Genomic DNA, 9,624 nt, shown 5'->3' with positions numbered 1-9,624 from the left:
TGGTCAGTCCCTCTCCCAGTGGCTGAACGAGATAGCATCAAAGCACAACAGGCCATAAACTGTTCCCATCGCACACACCCCTGCCTAAATCTTGCTCACACCTGTCTCTGCTCTTTTCTCTTCTTGTGCTTTATGATGAGGAGGAGCCCGGTTTTATTGAGTGTACACCGATATCTGATGGAAATGTTGGGCCTTGTTGGGTAATTGATCACGAACTGGACACACTAAATGTGTACTTGCCATCATGACTCTGCTTTTTCTTTTGTAATGAAAATATGTGAATAGCTCACTGTAAATCCAAGAATGTTTGCACTGTAAATCTAAGAATGCTTCCTGAAGCTTAAAAATCTGTATAAAAGGAGAAGCCAGGCTTTGTAAATTTGAGCAGTCTCCTGAGAACATACATGCTGTTGTACTTCTAGGACGCTTGTTACTTGGTTGCAGCCAATAAATTCGATCTTTGACTTCACCTAGAAGACTCGTGTTTCTGTGGTCTGAATCAGGAAAGTACTCGAGGTCTTTGGGTGTTGCCCTGACACCGCTGGGTTACCGGATCAGTACCGGTTCTGAAAAACCCAGTACCTCAGTTCGCGCCCAACGTGGGGCGGTATCAGCGGTACCGGTCTAAGCCAGATGTTCGTGAGGAGCTTCGTGTGAAAATTCCGAAGGACGGCCAGCCACTTCAGCGACCCCTGTATGTCGACGTGGTTCTGAAGGTCTTTGCTGCGAGGTTCCCTGCGTCCCGACGGCTACAAAGGACTGCTGCCCTGACTATCGCCCTGATTTGGACCCTTGATGTTTGGTAGAGCGAAACGTTAGACGAGTCTTCTGGTGATGTCATCGATACCTCAGTTAAGTATAAGTGGAGCGTCTCCCAGTCCTTAGTTTGTTTGGTGTCCCCTTTTGGGACCGCTTTGATTTGGAACTTGCAAGCGCCAAAGCCGAAGGACTCGTGTATTCACGAGAAATATCGTAATCGATAATCCTTTGAAGTTTGAAGCTAGACTAGAGAGCGAAGATGCCTGGTCTTAGCAGACTTGGAAATTTGTTTTGTCTTGGTTGTAATAATAGGGACTCCCGACTGGAGGACTCGTGTCCGGTTCCTCCGATTTGAACTCCAACCTATGAATTATATGTAAAACATGGAGTAGGCCCCATCACATACAATGAAGTGTGGATCAAGTACACCAGAAAAGAAGGTGTTTTAAAATGGCCCCAATATGGTAGCTTTGATGCTGAAATCCTAGATAATCTCGAAGTTAAACTATTTAAGAAGAAAGCCCGGCCGGCAATGTTTGACTCTTTCCGCCTGTGGCGTAAGGAGGCCTAACAGAAGGAAATTAAACTAGCAAAGAAAGATAAGAGAGAAAGGGGTATCTCTGTAATGCAAGCTGCTAGGCAGTATAAAGACAATGAAGAAGAACAGATGAGTGAGCAGTTGCACAGGCAACGTAGAATGGTAATAGATAAATGCTACCCAGTTTTGCCGCCTCTTCAGCAAGAAGCAGCAAAAGAGTTGAAAAAGATCCCCTAATGTCACATTTGTTAAGTTCACCACCGCCCTACGCGCAAAACGCTACAGCACCTCCACAACCTTTAGTTGTGCAACCCATGGTTGTTATACCCCCTGGTCCTCTACAGCACCCACCAGCTACTCTTCAGCTGGCTCCTATTCCTCCGGTGCAGCCTCCCCAAGAGTCACAGGCCTTTACACCTGCTCTCCCTATACTTCCTACAACTCTAACTACTGTATCGACTACCACTTCTGGTACTCCTCCTGACACTGCTTCTGCATCTGCCTCATCTCACCGTGCCTTCCCACTTGTCTTTTCCTCGACTTCTCCGTCTGTCCGCCAGAGAGTGGCAAGCACTGTTTCTAGTATTCTATATCCGTTGTTTGGAGCGGCAAGTCCGGCTCCTGCCTCTGGGCACACACAGTTGCGTAGCCACCTGCCTGATTCTAGGGAGAAAGAAGTATTGGATCGTTTGGCACATAGATGGGTGGCTAACCCGACAATATATGATCTAGAATCTGTTATGGATGTTTTCCATCAGTGGGAAGCATCAAAGCAGAGGTACGTTTTCGAGAAAATGTGTGTTTTTCTATGCGAAGACTTAGAAGAGAATGATTTGGACTCTAGTCCGCCCGATTTGAGCCATGTACGGTTCGAATTTTCGAAAGGTACAATTGTGGGTTCAGATGTTAGGAAAGCTGTTGCGACGTTGTTATCCCTTAGGGCTGAAGGTGTTTCCAAATCATTGTTTGATCATGATTCTTCTACCAAGAAGAAAGGAAGACAGTATCCCATGAGAGAAGTTCCCCCAGTATGGAGGGAGGGAGACGCAGCAGCTAACCCACCTATTCAGCCTCATTTTCAGCGTGTGTGGGTACATGTCCCATGGAAACGAGCTGAAGTATTAGCCCTTAAGCAGACATTGCCCGATCCCCGCAAGAATCCGGCAGGGTATTACAAGGAATTGTCGCAGACTGCAGGTTCATGCATTATGAATTTGGCCGATGTAGATATGTTATTTGGGAATGTTGTTCCACAGCCTTTATGGGGAAAGATTTGTCATACAGATCATGATCAAGAGCTAGGCGACACATGGGTGAATATTGTTGCTGCTGATGCTAGACAAGTTGGTGGTGCTAAACCTGAGCCTTTAGTAGCATAACTCCCTGGTAGAATTATTACGTATATGAAGACTTTGATGCCCGAATTGAGAGTAATTTGGGATAAGTTGTCTGCGTGTAAGCAGAAGAAAGATGAAACTGTGTCTGATTTCTTCACCAGGTTTGAAGAAACGTTTGTCGACCACAGTGGTCAAGACATGAGTACAGAAGGTGGTCAGCGACTGTTAGTTGATAAATTTGTACACAATCTACTTCCAGAGTTGTGTAAAAAGTTGAAGGATTCAGAGAGTTCGTGGGCAGTTTCTTCTTCAGCACAGATATTGCCTACTGCACAATATTATGAAAATAGAGACAAAGATGAGAAAGAAAGAGCAGAAAAGAAAACTAAAGAGTTAAAAACGAAGGTCCTGTTACAGCAAGCATACCCGCCACGTGGTGGTAGTGGTCAGAATAATGGTGGTCAGAATAACTATCAGAATAATTATCAACAGCCTCCACAGTTTCAAAAGCCAAGAGTAGAGTATACTCAGCCACGCATTCCTGTGGGACCCAATCAGTGTTCGTATTGCAAGGAAGAGGGTCATTTTAAGTCTAGTTGCCCAATCCTGTTACAGCGCGCAAATGGTGTGTCAAACACAAGAGGTAGAGGTGTCCAGCAAACACCTAGAGGCAGAGGACGTGGAAACGTCCATCAGAATGCACGCTCCTTTCCGCCCCAGGATTCTATGAATAAGTTTGATCAGCAGAATAACGCATCTGGTAGGACAGCTCAGTACTATGCTGATGATTACTATGCAGAAGATGAATATATGGAAGGTAATGATTGCTAGGACAGCCATAGACAAAGAAAGGGAGTTGTTTCAGTTCCAGTAGATCAGAGTGGACCATACGTTGAGGTGATTACATCTGGTGTGTCAGAACCTTTTCTGTTGGATACTGGTGCTACAAAGAGTTCTATGATGCACTCAAAACTCCCTGGCGCACCTTTGTCTGGCGAAATGAATGTTTCTGTAGGTTTTTCTGGTGCCCCGGTTAGGAACTCGATTTCATGTCCTATGTCCCTGTCTGTTGGTCCTTGTGAATTCGAAGCACCCCTTATTCTAACAACAGGTTGTGGTGAAAACTTGTTGGGACTGGATCTGTTAAAAAGATTGTATGCGACTTTGTACTGTTCTCCTTCGGGAGTACAACTTACACTAGGTAAGAAAGTGGTTTCTCCAATGTATTTGTCGAGGGATAAAATTCCGACAGAATTGCTGTCTCTACCTGATATTCTTTGGGCTACTGGTCCTAACGATGTGGGTCTCTTGGAAATACCACCATATGTTGTGACATTGAAAGCCAATGTTATAATGCTGCGCATTCCCCAATACAAGATTTCCAGTGAAGGTGAAAAAGTGTTGCTAGCGATCATTTATGATTTGATTGAAAAAGATGTGATTGAAGAGACAAGAGGCAACGTTTGCAACAGTCCTGTTCTGCCTGTTTTGAAACGAACTGACCCGTCCCAGCTACCTGTGTACAGATTTGTGATTGACCTTAGAGAGGTGAATAAAATAGTAGTGCCACAATTTCCAGTTGTTCCTGACATTACTGCCCTATTGACTATGAGTCCAGCCTCTGCAGCATGGTTTTCGGTGATTGACTTGAAGAATGCCTTTTTCAGCATCCCAATTGCTGAGGAAAGCAGGGACATTTTTGGCTTCAGTTTAGGAGGACGAAGCTTCCGCTTTAAACGCGCTCGCATGGGCTACTGTGAAAGTCCATCAATATATAGTCAAGCTCTAAAAACGCAGCTTGATACGATTGTTTTACCTGAAGGCGCTACACTCATTCAGTATGTTGATGACTTGCTTATTGCTACAGATTCTGAGGAAATCTGTAAAGAAGCCACGTTGTCATTGTTGCGTCATTTGTGTGATCTGCATCACAAAGTGTCCCTGTCTAAACTACAATATTGTCGACAAGAAGTGACCTACTTAGGTCATCTCTTATCGAAGGAGGGAAGGAAACTGACCCCAGAAAGAATCCAGGCAATAGCCAAATTAAGTGTGCCAAAAACACAGAGAGAAGTGCGTGCTTTCTTGGGTATTACATCGTACTGTAGACAGTGGATTCCAAATTTTTCTTTACTGGCCAAACCATTGGTGGCATTAACATGTAAAGATACACCCAATCCCGTGCCTTGGTCCGAAGAGTGTCAGAAAAGTTTCTCTGAATTGCACACAGCATTATGTTCGGCCCCTGTGTTGGGTACCCCCAACTACAGTAAGCCCTTTACTTTGTATGTCCATGAGAAAGAGGGTTGTGCCTTATCAGTGTTGACCCAATTGTTTGGAGACAAGCAGCGTCCATGTGCATATTTTTCATCAACTTTGGATCCAGTAGCTAAAGCATTGCCAAGTTGTTTAAGAGCAACAGCAGCAGCAGCTGTTTCTATTCGACAGTCTGCTGGTTTAGTGATGAATAACACGTTAGTGGTCATGGTTCTACATGCAGTGGACACATTATTGAACAGAACCAAGACACAGCATTTAACTAGTGCTCGATTGTCAGGTTACGAACTAACTTTGTTAGCGAGCCATGTGCACATCAGAAGATGCAGCACACTAAACCCAGCCACATTGTTGCCAATTCCAGTTGAGGCAGAGAGTGCTGAAGAACAACACAATTGCTTTCTTAGAATAGAAGAAGAAACGAAAGGGAGAATAGACCTCCAAGACACTCCTCTTGTTGAATGCGATGGTACCTTATGGGTGGATGGTTCATGCTTCAAGCTCCCGAATGGTGACACGACTGCAGCATATGCTGTCACCACTTTGCATACAGTTGTTGAAACTGCACGTATTCCACATAACTCAGCTCAGGCAGCAGAATTGATCGCACTTACAAGGGCGTGTGTGTTGTCAAAAGGAATGAGAGTGAATGCGTACACTGGCAATCAGTATGCATTTGGTGTGGCTCATAGTTTTGGACGTCTGTGGCGTGAACGTGGGTTTCTGACTTCGCATGGAGCCAAGATCCAGCATGGTCAGTTGGTGAATGAGCTTCTTGAATCACTGACATTGCCTCTACAAGTTGCGATCGTAAAATGTAGTGACCACAAGAAGGTGACTGATGATGTTGGTCGTGGGAATGCATTTGCGGATGAAGTTGCAAAAGAAACAGCTAGGAAGGTGACAAGCCGAATGTATGTTGCTGGTCCTGCAAGATGGGTTGGTGATGTTGGAATGTGTGAGGACACGATAGAGAGTGTGAAATCGATACAATCTGAGGCTACAGAGAAAGAGATGAGCATGTGGAGAGAAAGTACGGGCAGAATGGATGCAAATGGTTGTTGGGTTGAATTGTCAGAGCATCAGAGATGGTTGCTGCCCGATGCATACGTGCTTGCAGTGGTTACAATGGCTCATGGAATGGCTCATATCAGCGTGAAAGGGATTTGCAAGTTGTTGGCTCCAGTGTGGCAAAATGCTGGAATCCCTAAGTGTGCAGAGAACGTGGTTAACAATTGCATGGTATGTCTGAAACACAATCCTGGTAAGGGAACCCCAACTCCAGCTGGTCATTTTGCAACTCCTACGTATCCGTTTGAGGTTTTGCAGCTAGATTTCATACACATGGAGAGGTGCAACAATCTAAAATACGTACTCGTTGTTGTCTGTGCTTTCTCCAGGTGGGTAGAAACATATCCCCTAAAGGACAATACTGCCTTGTCCACCGCGAAAGCCCTTGTGAAAGAGTTTTTCCCTAGATTTGGAATGCCGAGAATAGTCTGGAGTGATAATGGGAGTGAATTTGTGGGTCAAGTGATGAAGAAAGTATGTGAAGGGCTAGGCATCCGACAGAAGTTTCACGCTGCAAATCATCCCCAATCAGCTGGATTAGTAGAATGCTATAATGGCACCCTAAAGTTAAAACTAGCCAAGATCCAAGCAAGCACTGGTCTTAAATGGCCTGATGCTCTACCTTTAGCACTCCTATCCACCAGAATGACAGTGCATTCTAGAGTAAAACTTAGTCCCTATGAAATTGTTTTCGGCCGTCCGGCCAACATATGGGGGGTGCCCAGACCCACAAAGTTTAGTGAAATAGAGCACCCTGTTTTGCTGGACTATTTGTATGATTGGACGGCTAAATTGCGTGTTTTACACCAACAGGTCCATGACTCTCTACCTCCGGTCTCCGAAGCTCCAGGCCATCAAATCGATCCTGGATCCTGGGTTTTGGTGAAAAACTTACAGCGAACAAAGAACGAACAGCCCAGGTGGACCGGCCCACACCTCGTCCTTCTTTCCACAAGATCAGCCGTTCGTGTGGAGGGAAAGAAAAACTGGATCCACGGGATCCATTGTAAACAGATCCCCCTGCCTCTGCCCTATGACCGGTGGGTCCAGGAGGGTGTCGCCGACTCAGAGACTGAATCTGTGCCAAGATTAATCCCTTTCAGTGATGCTCGTGTGAAAGGAACAATTACAGAACAAGAGAGTGACAATATTCTGCAACCAGCCGTACCATCATCAGCCCAATTGGACACTACATAACCTGAAGCCTTGTTTCAAGACCATACAATACCGGGAAAACAACGGTATAATCTGAGGCCGAGAAATACGAACTAGTAAAATTGGACTCATAAATTTTTTTTTCCCCTAAGTACTATTTTTGAAAGCGCAGCTCTCCCACCTGAGAAACTTGCTCATTTTTGATTTTTCGAACCACCATCCGGGTTCCGCTGCTAGGGTCGCGGTTGCCACAGTCTTTGGAGTGCAGCTGGAGACGGTTAGGTCGACAGTTCTGGTTGGTCTAAGGGAGTTACCCTGGACTGAACAGAAGCACTCCTTAGCAGAATCAATCTCCCACCGCGGGCAGCATCATAACGAGGATGGAGTTTTTCAAAATGGAGAGACCTGCCAGAGCTGTGAATTTTAAAACAAGAATATGTGGATTGATGACAAAGAAACGTTTTTTATTATTATGCATTTTCCTGTTATTAAGTGCAATGATGTTTTTAATAGGATATGTACTGTTTTCTTTACAAGTGACCTTTGCACCGACTACATCGCCCATACCTCCTCCTGCTATTTCTGCACATTCTTTTCAACCCCTTCCTGAACATGAGTCAGCTAGGAGATTAGAGTTCATTAATAACTCCTTCATTCAGCTCTTGCACTAACACCAACTAGTAATGAACACGACTAACTGCTGGGTGTGGGGTCTTATGCCTCACACAACGGATAAAGGCATCCCTTACCTTGTCCTGCCATTCAGTCACAATGGCTCTGTGTGGGCATACAAGACAATGTTCATTTATGCACATGAAGTCTACCCCCTACGTTCTGTAACAGACAATCCTAAGAATAGTGCTCTAGTTAAGGGTATAGTGGATATGATTAAGGAAGATATTTCCTATGAGACTATCCCGAGAGATGAGACACTAGTATACATAGGATGGAATGTGACCGGATATGGAGCTACCCTGAGTGAGAAACAGCAAGCTAAGAGATCTTCCCCGATTTGGATTGTACCCCATCAGGGTCATCTATGTCTGCAAGGTACTGGCAAGAATCCCAGAGCTCAGTTAGGGAAGAGTGTCTGTACTGAAACGTATGTTTTTGCATCTCAGACTTCCCCTTCGTTTCTAGCAGCTAAGGGTACCTATTTCATCTGCCATGATAGAGCCTATACATGGTTGCCCCCTGACTTTTCGGGCACATGTTTTGTTTCGTTCCTGTTGCCTCCCACCTACACGGCCGCTGCAGATTACCATCGGACAAGGACAGTTAGGGGTGTTGTGAGTGAAGACGACACCGCGGAACAGGAGTTTGGGGATTTCGCAAAAGGTTTTCTGCCGTTTTGGGGGCCCATGGTTAACAGCAGAAACATAAGGCAATTAGCAAGGGTGGTTGAATCCACCATAATTGAAACTGCTGGTGCCCTTAGTAACTTGACTGCTGAGCTACAATCGGACCGTCTTATGACCCTTCAAAACAGGGTCGCATTAGATGTCATACTTGTAGACCGAGGTGGGGTATGTAAACGGATCCAATCGAGTTGCTGTGTATTCATTCCAGATAACGCTCCAACAGTGTATCAGGCCATCTCCAAACTGCATAAAATTTCCGAATCTATTCATATGGATAAAGGGGATTGGTCTTTTATGGGATGGTTCTGGGAACTGATATCCGGCTGGGGATGGAAAATTCTGATGGTCATTGGGATGGTCTTAGCCATTCTTTTCCTGTTCTGTCTGTGCGTGCAGTGCGCTCCTGCAATATGTAGCCTCTGTGCTACATCATGTGAAAGGAAGCCTGTGTCACAAGACGAACTAAGTACCAGAATGATGTTACAGCAACATCTCAATGACTTTAGGAATATAGACCTGGACTCAGATTAGCATGAGATTAGGTTAAATTGCCTATGTAAGGGCAAAAGGAGGGTTTGTAGTTCTGAAAATTCTGGACTCGTGCAACAAACTTTGTCGTAGCATGACGATTTTGGTGTCAAAAGACCGATAATGGCTAGTACACTATGCACAAGCACTTTCGCCATAATCAAGTCATGATTTCACCTCGAAATCGCCATTCTCGTCCTGAACCCTTGGCTTCCATTTTACGCTTGGCAGCCATTTTGTGAGTTGCCCTTCACATAGGCTTGTAACTACAGCTGAATTCGATATCAAAGGACACATACACCTTAATTGACTTTTCTGTGACCTGGGCAAGCTGGAACCATTGCCCGAGGCCAAACCTGTTTGGTCAGTTCCTCTCCCAGTGGCCGAACGAGATAGCATCAAAGCACAACAGGCCATAAACTGTTCCCATCGCACACACACCCCCGCCCAAATCTTGCTTACACCTGTCTCTGCTCTTTTCTCTTCTTTTGCTTTATGATGAGGAGGAGCCCGGTTTTATTGAGGGTACACCAATATCTGATGGAAATGTTGGGCCTTGCCGGGTAATTGATCACGAACTGGACACACTAAATGTGTA

At 45.1% G+C, this 9,624-nt stretch overlaps 1 pseudogene; it reads left to right on the top strand.

Annotated features, from left to right (window-relative positions):
* The first annotated feature begins 7,517 nt into the window (after positions 1-7,517).
* On the top strand, positions 7,518-9,029 carry LOC147689450 (endogenous retrovirus group PABLB member 1 Env polyprotein-like; annotated as a pseudogene).
* The last annotated feature ends 595 nt before the right edge of the window (positions 9,030-9,624 follow it).

This window comes from Lissotriton vulgaris, chromosome 10 (genome assembly GCF_964263255.1).
Source record: "Lissotriton vulgaris chromosome 10, aLisVul1.2, whole genome shotgun sequence".
NCBI lineage: Eukaryota > Metazoa > Chordata > Amphibia > Caudata > Salamandridae > Lissotriton > Lissotriton vulgaris.
The sequence above is the reverse complement of the archived record's forward strand: the minus strand, read 5'-3'. Positions and strand labels throughout refer to the sequence as shown.